This window comes from Oncorhynchus masou, unplaced genomic scaffold (genome assembly GCF_036934945.1).
Source record: "Oncorhynchus masou masou isolate Uvic2021 unplaced genomic scaffold, UVic_Omas_1.1 unplaced_scaffold_1558, whole genome shotgun sequence".
NCBI lineage: Eukaryota > Metazoa > Chordata > Actinopteri > Salmoniformes > Salmonidae > Oncorhynchus > Oncorhynchus masou.
Genome location: NW_027005636.1, coordinates 55,590 through 68,194, shown reverse-complemented (window position 1 = coordinate 68,194; position 12,605 = coordinate 55,590). Strand labels below are relative to the sequence as shown.

Below are 12,605 nucleotides of genomic sequence, written 5' to 3'. Positions count from 1 at the left end.
TTAGAAATTGTGCTACTAAAGCACAGACACATCTCATAAAAATAATGATGTTTTTGTTTGTTTAGCTTTTGGAAATTGTAGAAATAAAACATTTTCCTTCTTCAGAAGTAGCTAGGCAGGCTAATGTTAGTTAGCAAATTCATTTGCTACCTATCATACAGTATGTGTATATGAATAATTATATAGTTAGTATAAGTAAACATGCAATCATGATTGACTGTAGCGCACATAAAGCACCCGGTGGCTGAAAACACAATTGTCAACGAGTGATGAATTTCCAGGCAAGGGCAGTCCATTTAAAATTCATTCCTTCCTCCCTCACCCTGCAAGTGTAAACATCTCAGATGTCATGATACGTCATCAGACGTATCCACTTAATTTGAGGACTGAAGGTGTGTCTTTCAAGTGTCTGGAATGCAGCCTTTGTGACTGTGCTGGTGTGCACCTCGCTCACCACAGGAGCTGCTCCGGCAGCGCCATGGGACATGGACATCTCCCCTAACCCAGACAATGTGGGCCAATTGTGCGTCTCCTCATGGGTCTCCTGGTCACAGCTGGCACAGGTATTGAACCAGCATCTGGAGCAACTCAGTTTGCAGTGTGATGCAGTGTCTTAGAATGCTGCGCCACTCAGGAGGACCTATTTTTAATGCTTATCAATATGCACAAAGTATCAAAATACTAAAATACTACTTAAACAGGACTCTTAAATAAAAAAATATCACAGAAACAATGAGAAAATATGGGAAAATACATAAATAAATGTTCATTATATCAAGCAGCCCGTGTAATCATCTGCCAGAGATTAGCCACAATCAGCCCGAGCCCCAAGTAATACATTTGGGCCAGATAACTCACAACAGAATCATCCCAAGCTCAATCCCCACATCCTAGCCATAAGTAGTACTGCTGAAGGCGTCCCAGACTCGGGCTACATGACGTTGACCGAGTCTGACTCTCAGCTGAGTGCCCTGACTCAGCCGGATTCGGCTAGCTGTGTCCTTCTCCCTCATGATCTCAGCCTCACTATTGGGAAAATAATTAGATGACATCTTGTGGTCTTAATGTGAATTACAGGGGAGGCAGGGGCTATTTACCCCTAGTACCCTACAACAACTGCCTCGTACTCCTCCAGCTTCCCCTCAACCGCCACAAATCGTATCTGTATACCCATCTGTCTAATCCTGCCATGGGTTTGTAGTACATCATAAATCAGGTAAAATGTCAACTTTGCTAGCCTTCTTCTTCCAAAGCTGCCATTGGTAGACTACACCCAAAAAGGTGTATTGCTGTCACCTTCTGAGCGGGATGAAAACAAAAATATCCCCAAAAGGAACATTATGGGTGGGGGTAAAAATATCCAGACTGCCAGTGAGTGGTTTAGTGCAATTTTTTTGTAGGTGAGGGAGTTCAAAAAACGATGTTTCCTCAATTAAAGTTTGTACCGTAAATTGAATTCAGCCCACAGTGGATGAGTCATAATACCCATCAAACCCAGTAGTCAAACACAGAAATGGTTCAAATGTTTTTTCCACCATTCATTTTTCCCATAGGGGATTTTAGAACCACTTCAAACAAGATCTGTGTTTAAGTAGGCGTGACATCTTGATAACCGTGTAAATCTCTCTCGGTCAAAATGACTTTTATTCCTGTATTCGGCTTAATTTACTCTCATATTCGAAAAGTAGATATCATGCAAGACTACACATCCCTGCAAAATCCTGCACGTCATCTCTACCCAGGTAGCACAAACGTCTGGCCCACATCTGGCCTGATTCTAGCATGCCAGGTCTAAAACTGCTGACCCAGTTCTGGCAGCCTGATCCGACCCAAATCCAAAATGAATGACAGTATAGACTAGGCCCGAGTCATTTGGCCCTGATCAGGCAGCCTGAACTGAGCCAAAGCTGCCCTTTTAGGGCCATAATCATCCCAGCAATGGCCCAAATCCACTCGATTCTACTTTTCCATGGGAAGTTAACCCTGGAAATTTGGGGAATTTTGCTTAAATTCATCAAAAAAGTTACCTTATAACAGTGAACATTTTTGTGGGATACACATAAGGCAATACTAGGTCTTGTGGCATATTTTGGTTAAACTATCCACAATTCAATGGAATTGCAACCTTCTGCATGCACAGTGCATTCTTCCATCACATGTACAGCTGATTCTCAAGATCTTGCACACTAATGAGAAGCTATTGAGCTCACACTACTACACTGTCTGAGGCAAGGACTACATGATTCCTGTTTTGATTACAATACAGAGTGGGGGGGGACATATTTTATATGACATTAATTATTTTTTGTTAACTAGTAAATAGTAGCCTACAGCAAAATGTGTTGAAATAATTTCTAACTTGTTAACAATTTCTGTTAGTTTGTTTTTGCTACCATGTGGGTTTTAGCTTGCTTCAGCCTGCTAACCCAGGAGTGTTTATTCACCTGTTTCATTTTAAAACATGTATCTTACAAAGGAGTTGTTTAATCTAACTGCGGAACTATTTATATGTACATGGAATTGTATTTGGGTTTTTATCATCTTTCTGATGTGTGGAGACATTTCACTGCAGCAAATGTAGAAGGAAAAGTTGTGTCTATTTGCAAATACTGTGCCAAATCATATGTGAAGAATGCTACAAAGATGCAGAATAATCTGGCCAAGTACATAAAGTTCCCTCAGCGCTCACAACAAGCAACCTCTGACAAAATCCCTCTACTTCTATTCGAGGTGAAAATGACGCATCAAACACCTTATCGATAGCAACAGCTCATGGTCCTCTTGGAATCAGAGGTTTTTTTGACTCGATGGAGGAACGTAGTCAGAGAAATGCTGATGAATGTCTTGCTCGAGCTGTGTATACAACTGGTTCACCTCTGATGCTCACAGGCAATGTGTATTGGAAGAGATTTCTGAATGTTCTTCGCCCAGCATACACCCCTCCAACCAGACATGCGTTATCTACTCATTTGCTGGATGCAGAGTTCAACAGAGTTCTAGGTCAAGCAAATCATAAAGAAAGCAGACTGTATTGCAATCATCTCTGATGGGTGGTTGAATGTTTGTGGGCAAGGAATAATTAACTACATCATCTCCACCCCTCAACCAGTATTCTACAAGAGCACAGACACAAAGGACAACAGACACGCCAGTCTCTACATTGCAGATGAGCTGAAGGCAGTCAATGACCTTGGACCACAGAAGGTCTATGCACTGGTGACAGACAATGCTGTGAACATGAAGTCTGCTTGGTCGAAAGTGGAGGAGTCCTACCCTCACATCACACCCATTGGCTGTGCTGCTCATGCATTGAATCTGCTCCTCAAGGACATCATGGCACTGAAAACAATGGATACACTCTACAAGAGAGCCAAGGAAATGGTTAGGTATGTGAAGGGTCATCAAGTTATAGCAACAATCTACCTCACCAAGCAAAGTGAGAAGAATAAGAGCACCACATTTAAGCTGCCCAGCAACACCTGTTGGGGTGGTGTTGTCATCATGTTTGACAGTCTCCTGGAAGGGAAGGAGTCTCTCCAAGAAATGTCCATATAACAGTCTGCCGATATGGACAGCCCCATCAAGAGGATCCTCCTGGATGATATATTTTGGGGGAGAGTGGTGTGGTACCTTGGGAGGTCTTCCCCGGGGGGTGGTAATAGAGGGGAGGTACGTACTGCAACATTGGCTCCCTCTACTGGGAGTACATGAGCTGGGCACCCCGACACGGATGGCTCCAAGTGGAGGTAATTAGGGGAAAGTGCCACGTCAAAGCAGCACTGTGGCACACCGTGGGAGAGAACCGGGCGAGAACGACACAGAGCTAATGCTGAGAAGAACGACTGAGTCAAACCTACGTGATTTTCTTTGTAATGTTTATTTTATGGCCAAGTAAAGTCGTGTTTGCTGACTAAAACCTCCCAGTGTCTGTATTAATCTCTGCACGCTCAACCCAGCACCCCACGGTTTACCACAGTGGTAAGCAGCCTGAAACTCATGAAACCTATAGCAGTAGCCATTGCACGGATTGAGGGAGACAATGTCACCCTGTCTGATGTTCAGACTCTGCTTGCAGATGTAAGAGAAGAAACCCGTACTGCCCTGCCCACTTCACTGTTGCTCCAAGCAGAGGAAAGTGCAGTTCTGAAATACATCAAAAAGCGTGAAGACTTCTGCCTGAAGCCCATACACACCACAGCGTACATGTTGGACCCCAAGTATGCTGGCAAGAGCATCCTGTCTGGTGCAGAGATCAACAAGACCCATGGTGTCTTCACTACCGTGTCTCGCCACATTGGCCTGGATGAGGGCAAGGTTCTTGGCAGTCTGGCGAAGTACACTTCCAAGCAAGGGCTTTGGGATGCAATATGGCAGACATGCTTTTTTTACTTCTAGGTTAGACTACTGCAATGCTCTACTTTCCGTCTACCCGGATAAAGCACTAAATAAACTTTAGTTAGTGCTAAATACGGCTGCTAGAAACCTGACGAGAACCAAAAAATTTGATCATATTACTCCAGTGCTAGCCTCCCTACACTGGCTTCCTGTTAAGGCAAGGGCTGATTTCAAGGTTTTACTGCTAACCTACAAAGCATTACATGGGCTTACTCCTACCTATCTTTCCAATTTGGTCCTGCCGTACATACCTACATGTACGCTACAGTCACAAGACGCAGGCCTCCTAATTGTTCCTAGAATTTCTAAGCAAACAGCTGGAGGCAGGGCTTTTTCCAAAAGAGCTCAATTTTTATGGAAAGGTCTGCCTACCCATGTGAGAGACGCAGACTCGGTCTCAACCTTTAAGTCTTTATTGAAGACTCATCTCTTCAGTAGGTCTTATGATTGAGTGTAGTCTGGCCCAGGAGTGTGAAGGTGAACGAGAAAGGCACTGGAGCAACGAACTGCCCTTGCTGTCTCTGCCAAGCCGGTTCCCCTCTCTCCACTGGGATTCTCTGCCTCTAACCCTATTACAGGGGCCGAGTCACTGGCTTACTGGTGCTCTTCCATGCCGTCCCTAGGAGGGGTGCATCACTTGAGTGGGTTGAGTCACTGATGTGGTCTTCCTGTCTGGGTTGCGCCCCCCCCGGTTGTGCCGTGGCAGAGATCTTTGTGGGCTCTTTTTTTTCCATTTATGAACATTTTAACATCTTGGCCATGTTCTGCTATAATCTCCACCCGGCACAGCCAGAAGAGGACTGGCCACCCCTCATAGTCTGGTTCCTCTCTAGGTTTCTTCATAGGTTTTAGCCTTTCTAGGGAGTTTTTTTCTAGCCACCGTGCTTCTACACCTGCATTGCTTGCTGTTTGGGGTTTTAGGCTGGATTTCTGTACAGCACTTTGAGATATCAGCTAATGTACGAAGGGCTACATGAATACAATTAATTTGATTTTGCCAAGGGAAGTGAAAAGGACCAAGGAAAATACATAGAAAGGAACATGGAAGAACCTCAAAGAACATTGAATGTGCAAGATCATGTAACATCAAACATAACATCAAAATGCATCTTATATTCCTGCCCTGACAGAAAAACCACATGATTTCAACTGACATTTTATGTGAAAACATGTTTTGGAACACAACATGATCACATTTTCATGTGTAGTTTAATGTAATCACATGTTGCTTTACATGTTATCACATTATTGGGAAAACCCTCAAACGGATCACTAATACCTTTGACCTTACACAGCTAGTTAAAGGGCCAACCAGGGTGACTTGTTGCTCTAAAACACAGATTGATTTGGTGTTCAGTAATAAACCAGAGAGAGTGACTAAATCATTCAATATGGTTACTGGGCTGTCTGATCATAATCTGACACCTATAGCCAGAAAGCTGTCTAAGAGCAGGTTTAACCTCTCTACTGTTAGAAAGCCGGATCAACTCAGAATACCTAAGAGTGAATTAAACTATTTTGAAAAAGCAATTAAGGAAATAAACTGGAATGATCTCTTGTCCTATACAGACGTGGAAGCTGATAGTCAGGTTTTTCTATCCACAATCCAGACTACAATAAATGGCTTCCTAAAGAAAATCAAATCCAAACCTGGCCAAAAGAGCACTCTTCCTTGGCTAAATGGAGAAATCTGGAAATTGATGAAAGAACTAGAGCATGACAGACGTAGGTTTACCATGTTGAGAAATAAGGTGATGAAAGAAATCAGACAGGCCAAGGCAAACTTTTTTATTAACATAATTGGTGAAGCAAAGGGACATTCTAAATTGATATGGGAGAATCTAAAAAAGTTAACAGGGAAAGACCATAGTAACCCTGCAAAAAGACTAGAAATCATGGTGAATAACAATCTAACACAGGATGCAGTCGAAATAGCAATAGCCTTCAATTCCTACTTTATTGACTCTGTCAGGGTACTGACACAGAACCCCTCCACTGGTTTCTTGGGCTCAGTGCTAGTGAATGACACTCAACCTGTCTTCATCATAAGGGAGGTTTCTGAGTCAAAGGTGAACAAGGTGATTAGCTCACTAAAGAACTCTAAAGCCAAAGATGTGTTTGGGATGGACTCTACCTTTCTTAAAAACTACAAAGAGTCACTCATTGGCCCCATTACTAAGGTCACCAACACATCTATTGGTCTCGGTGTGTTTCCAAGGGTATGGAAGTCGGCCATAATAACGGCCATGTTTAAATCAGGCGACCCTGCTGACGTGAGTAACTACAGGCCCATTAGTATACTACCTGTGGTGTCAAAGGTTGTTGAAAAGTGTGTAGCAGAACAACTGATTGCCCACCTCAACAACAGCCCTTTCACATTACACTCCATGCAGTTTGGCTTCAGAGCAAAACACTCCACAGAAACGGCCAACTGCTTTCTTCTGGAAAATGTGAAGTCCAAGATGGACAAAGGGGGTGCTGTTGGGGCTGTGTTTCTGGACCTAAGGAAGGCTTTTGATACTGTTAACCATGAGATTCTCATCACAAAATTGTCCAAGTTCAACTTTTCCCCTGATGCCTTGAGATGGATGAAGTCATACCTTGAAGGCAGAACTCAGTGTGTCAGAGTGAGCAATGAGCTGTCGCCCACTCGTAGCTATGATGTGGGCGTGCCCCAAGGGTCAATACTGGGGCCCCTCCTGTTCAGCCTGTACATTAATGATCTGCCTTCTGTCTGTACTGGGTCTGAAGTTCAAATGTATGCAGATGATACAGTGATATATGTGCATGCAAAGAGCAAACAACAAGCTGCACAAGAACTCACTACTGTAATGGTCCAGGTTACAAAGTGGCTCAGTGACTCGTGTTTGCATCTCAATGTGAAAAAAACTGTTTGCATGTTCTTCACAAAGAGGGCAACAGATGCTACTGAGCCAGATGTCTATGTGTCAGGGGAGAAGCTCCAGGTGGTATCCGATTTTAAGTACCTTGGCATCATACTTGATTCCAACCTCTCTTTTAAAAAGCATGTGAAAAAGGTAATTCAAATAACTAAATTCAACCTAGCTAATTTCTGATTTATACGAAATTGTTTGACTACAGAGGTAGCAAAACTGTACTTCAACTCTATGATACTCCCCCACTTAACATACTGCTTGACTAGTTGGGCCCAAGCTTGCTGTACAACATTAAAACCTATTCAGTCTGTCTACAAACAGGCTCTCAAAGTGCTTGATAGGAAGCCCAATAGCCATCATCATTGTCACATCCTTAGAAAGCATGAGCTCTTGAGTTGGGAAAATCTTGTGCAATACACCGACGCATGTCTTGTATTCAAGATCCTTAATGGCCTGGCTCCCCCTCCACTCAATATTTTTGTTAAACAGAAAACCCATACATATGGCAGCAGATCCACAAGGTCTGCCATGAGAGGTGACTGTATAGTTCCCCTAAGGAAAAGCACCTTTAGTAAATCTGCATTCTCTGTGAGAGCTTCCCATGTCTGGAATACACTGCCATCAGACACACATAACTGCACCACATATCACACTTTCACAAAATGCTTGAAGACATGGCTAAAGGACAATCAGATTTGTGAACATGGTCCCTAGCTGTGTGTTGCCGCTTTCCATGTTGTCTGTTGTCTGTAGCTTGTGAGTTGTGGAAACACTTTGTTGCTTTTATGAATTTTGTCTTGCTGCTTTTTGTTCTATGTTGCTCTGTCTGTATGCTACGTCTTGCTTGTCCTATGTTGCTCTGTCTGTATGATATGTCTTGCTTGTCCTATGTTGCTATGTCTTGCTTGTTCTATGTTGCTATTGTCTATATTGTAATTGTTTTTAATAACCTGCCCAGGGACTGCGGTTGAAAATTAGCCGGCTGGCTAAAACCGGCACTTTTACTGAAACGTTGATCAATGTGCACTGTCCCTGTAAAAATAAAAAATAAACTCAAACTCAAACTTCTCTTCACATAAGATTACATGAAAACTTGTTTTTGGAACACTTCCCGTGTTCACATGTGAATTTCATGTGGTTTTTGCGTAAATGCCCCTGCAGTTCCACACTCAAGGATTTAAATGCACATGTATGATTGTGCATGTGTAATGGGTTGAAAACAAAGTCACTAAAAACAGACACCCATTTATTATTTATCCCCCCCTAATTGTTTATGTATTTGTCTTAGTGAATCTAAATTGTATTTTCTACATACTTTAGCCTCAGCAGTCCATCAGGCCAATAGATGGCGCTGTTGCACTGTTGTAGCAGGAGAAACATTAAGTTCAGGCCAAGCGCTCACCATTCTGCAGAATAAGGACCAGAACTTTGCAGAGGTAAACTGTGTCTGTTCTTTTACTATTACAGGTAGGCACTTCAAACGTTCAAATATATACACAATATGTCATAACATGCTATTTAACAACTTTGTCCAGATATTATCACGTGAGGAAAGGTTTTGTTTTGGCTTTGTGTCGAACTGAGTGAGAGAAGAAGGTGATTTACATTGAGTGAGAGTTTATGTTAGCTTGATGCTAGCTGAGGTAAAAAAACAAAACATTTACGAGTCACAGAGACTATGTTTACTGAGTAGCTTACTTTTACTGGATTTTGTCTAGGAGATTTTTTTATCAAGAATCCATTTGTTAGGGACTTCTGAGTTGGTTTTAGATGTTATTGGTTGTTTTGTGTAAAATTGTGCTCACTAGCTGGTAAAGTGGCCGAGCACGCTCAGTCTGGTGGACTTTTAGTGCATACAGTGAGAGAGAGACGATTTTCTGGAGGTGCCACTTATCTTAAAGCTGAATGTATTGTTGTCACTTTTCTATAGAGGTAGCGGTATATAGAGAAACATTCAGTTCTTTATGGTTTCATATATAGGTGTTTCTATTGTATGAATGTGAATTACATTGTGGTTTTCATGTGAAACCAAACACTAAGACAGGGTTATATGTAGAACATTTTTTAATTCTGCTTTAGGTAAAGTGCTTTTATGTTGTGTAATTTAAAGTGTGCACTTGTTTGATGTGAATATTTTCAAAGTACTAACAAGAAAATAGACAATTGAACAAGAGAAAAAAAACATTTGTAAACTTGTGTCCATTCTTTTTACAGGCCACCTCAGCTACACATGCACTCTGTCTGCACACGCATCCACGCATGCACATACACACGGACAAACACACACTAACTGTTTGTCAGCAGTTCATCGTGGCCCTCTCATTCGCCTCCTTCACCAAAGCTCTGTCAGGGACCTACATGAAGAGTGCATCACTCAGAGAGACACTTTGACCTGTCCAGCTCTCTCATCGGACTCATGGGACGGCAGCTTTGAGATGGGTTTCAACAATAACATTGAGTTGCTTGAGAATTCATGTAATAAAAACCAGATACATACTACAATATGATCCATTTTTTAGTGGTTCAATCAGTCTGCTTTCAATACTGTCCAGTGTTATTGTTGTTCCTATTAACTGATTGACTGGCGTTTGTCCATGACTCTACTGTCAAACCCCTAACATTGTTTTATTTGATGCTATGTTGTTTCAGCCTAGTATCCAAACTGATATGCCATTTTTAGTTTGAAAAAAAAACAGTGTTTATAATTTGCGATTCCTGACTACTGCAGTGTTGTGGTTTCTTGCAGGTAACCTGCTGTTCCTGGCTGTGGTCAGCCATTTGGGGGCGAAGCTGCACCGGCCCAGGTTCATTGCTATGGGCTGTTTCCTCATGGCTGTAGGATCCTTCCTCACAGGCCTGCCACACTTCTTCATGGGATGGTAAAACAACTGAAATACTTGTTAAACTTGTGCTTGTAGAGATACTCCAATGCGGAGGATAGTTTCACTTGAGAAATAAAGAAATGTATCCAGTTGTTGATTAATCTCAGTTTATTTAGAACTAAAGTCTTGCGTAATTGGTCAGATGCTTTATTATGTTTTGGGGCCATACATGTTAAGAGAAGGGATTAAGAGATGCTATAATTTTGACGTGGTAAGGTTGGACTCAGGTGCAGAGAAGAGACCAGAAGATGAAGCAGTGGTTCCAACCAGTGTCTCCATCCCTCAAGGGCCCACTTAACTGCCAAAAGCTCCCAGTTTCCTACATCATAGTTGCCTTCTGCTGGTGAGACCCGCTTGGAGAGAAAGGTGCATGGGTGCAGTTTCTTGTCCTCCTCGTTCCGCTGTGAAAGTACCGCACCAGCTCCGGTGTCCAAGGCGTCCACCTCTACCACAAAGGGGCGAGTAGGATCAGGATGAACGAGGATGCGTCCGGAGGTGAAACGTCCCTTGAGCTCTATGAATGCCCTCTCAGCCTCGGGATTCTTGCACAAACCTGCTTGAGTGAGGTGGGACAGGGCCGTAAATGTTCCGGAGGGGAGAAGATTTGGAGAAGTTTTGGAGAAGATCGGGATGTCGTTGAGGTGAACAAAGACGAACTGGTTCAACATATCCCTAAGAGTATCATTGATCAATGCCTGAAAGACTGCCGGTGAGTTCGATATTCCAAAGGTCATGACTAAATACTCAGTGACCACTAGGGGCGTTAAAGGACATTTTCCTCTCATCTCCCTGATTCTCTCCAGATTTTAAGCGTTGCGGAGGTCCAGTTTGGTGAAGAATTGGACTCCTAGAGCCAATTCAAAGGCGGCAGACATCGGGTAGGGGGTAATGATTCTTGATCGTAATCCTTTTCAGCCCTCTGTAATCGATGCAAGGACTGAAGTTTGGGTCAGAGACAGAGAGACGAGGGATGCGATTAGAAATGCAGCCCAATTATGATATTTTTTCCACTAATTGGTCTTTTGACCAATCACATTAGATATTTTCATATCAGCTCTTTTTCAGAGCATATCTGATTGGTCAAAAAATGACTGAATTGGGCTGCCTGTCTCAACGAATCCATAGAAACTGTTCCAACTGAAATGTTCCATCCCGTCAGTACTGATGTTGAATGGCATTAAATACACTTTTTTTGTTCTCTCCCATCCCCTGTAGGGTTGTTGAACATGAGTGGAAATGAAACTCCAGCACACTGGTAGCACTAAAGATGTGTGAGTATAACTTTTCCAGGTGAGTTGAACCTGCCTGTGGGTGCAGTGGGGATATTCCTGGGAGGTCTACTGATGAAGAGGTATAAGCTCGGCGTTGTGTCTGGATCCCAGATGTCTTTTGTCATCTCCTTCATGGCCTACCTCCTCCTCCCTCTGCAGTCTGGCACTAAGTGTGACAACGTTCAGGTGGCTGGTCTGACCCTGTCCTATAACGGGTAAATATGACATCTGATTGGTTGGTTGGTGGGTTGATAAAAACAAAAGTTTTGATCAGTGGAATATGAGGGAGAGTTTGAACAAAACACACATGGGCTTGTGCCGGGGCTCCCTCTTGTGGGAATATACAGTATGGTTGTTACTGAGCCAGGATTCCTGGCTGTTTTGTCACTGTGCCTGTGTCAATGATAGTTCAGCAACAATTATTTAAACATCATTATTACCAGCCATTTTCTCTGTCCCCCGGGTCCCCTGGTGTACGATGGCAGCCTGTTGTCAGAATGTAACAGAGACTGCTCCTGCTTAGGCTGGGAAGTGGGACCCTGTGTGTTCAGACAACGGCATCACCTACACCCCCAGCCTCGCAGGCTGCTCCAGCTTTACAGGTTACGGCAAGAACACGGTACCAATACTATTAATGTACTGAGAGTTCAAAATTTTCACAGGGATGCCGGCCCATGTTGACTCCAATGGCTCCCACATTTGTGTCAAGTTGGCTGTATGTCTTTTGAGTGGTGGACCATTCTTGATACACACGGGAAACTGTTGAGCGTAAACAACCCAGCAGCGTTGCAGTTCTTGACACAAACTGGTACCCCTGGCACCTACTACCATGCCCCGTTGAAAGGCACGTAAATATTTTGTCTTGTCCATTCACCCTCTGAATGGCACACACACACAATCCATGTCTCAATTGTCTCAAGCTTTACAATATATTTTTTAAACCTTTCTCCTCCTCTTTATCTACACTGATTTAAGTGGATTTAACTAGTGACATCCATAAGGGATTATATCTTTAACCTGGATTCACCTGGTCAGCATATGTCATGGAAAGAGCAGGTGTTCTTAATGTTTAATCTTTGGCCAAACCAGGCACGCTAGAGTCTATGGAGCGATATGATGTTGAATTTGAAATTCAGTTTATGTTGGCACTAATATCACTC

At 42.9% G+C, this 12,605-nt stretch overlaps 1 long non-coding RNA gene across 1 annotated transcript; it reads left to right on the top strand.

The window, feature by feature from the left end:
• The first annotated feature begins 8,703 nt into the window (after positions 1-8,703).
• Positions 8,704-12,099, top strand: LOC135531220 (uncharacterized). Its single transcript, XR_010453976.1, has 3 exons — positions 8,704-8,759; positions 9,507-9,767; positions 10,039-12,099. It is a non-coding gene; the product is annotated as an uncharacterized LOC135531220 (long non-coding RNA).
• The last annotated feature ends 506 nt before the right edge of the window (positions 12,100-12,605 follow it).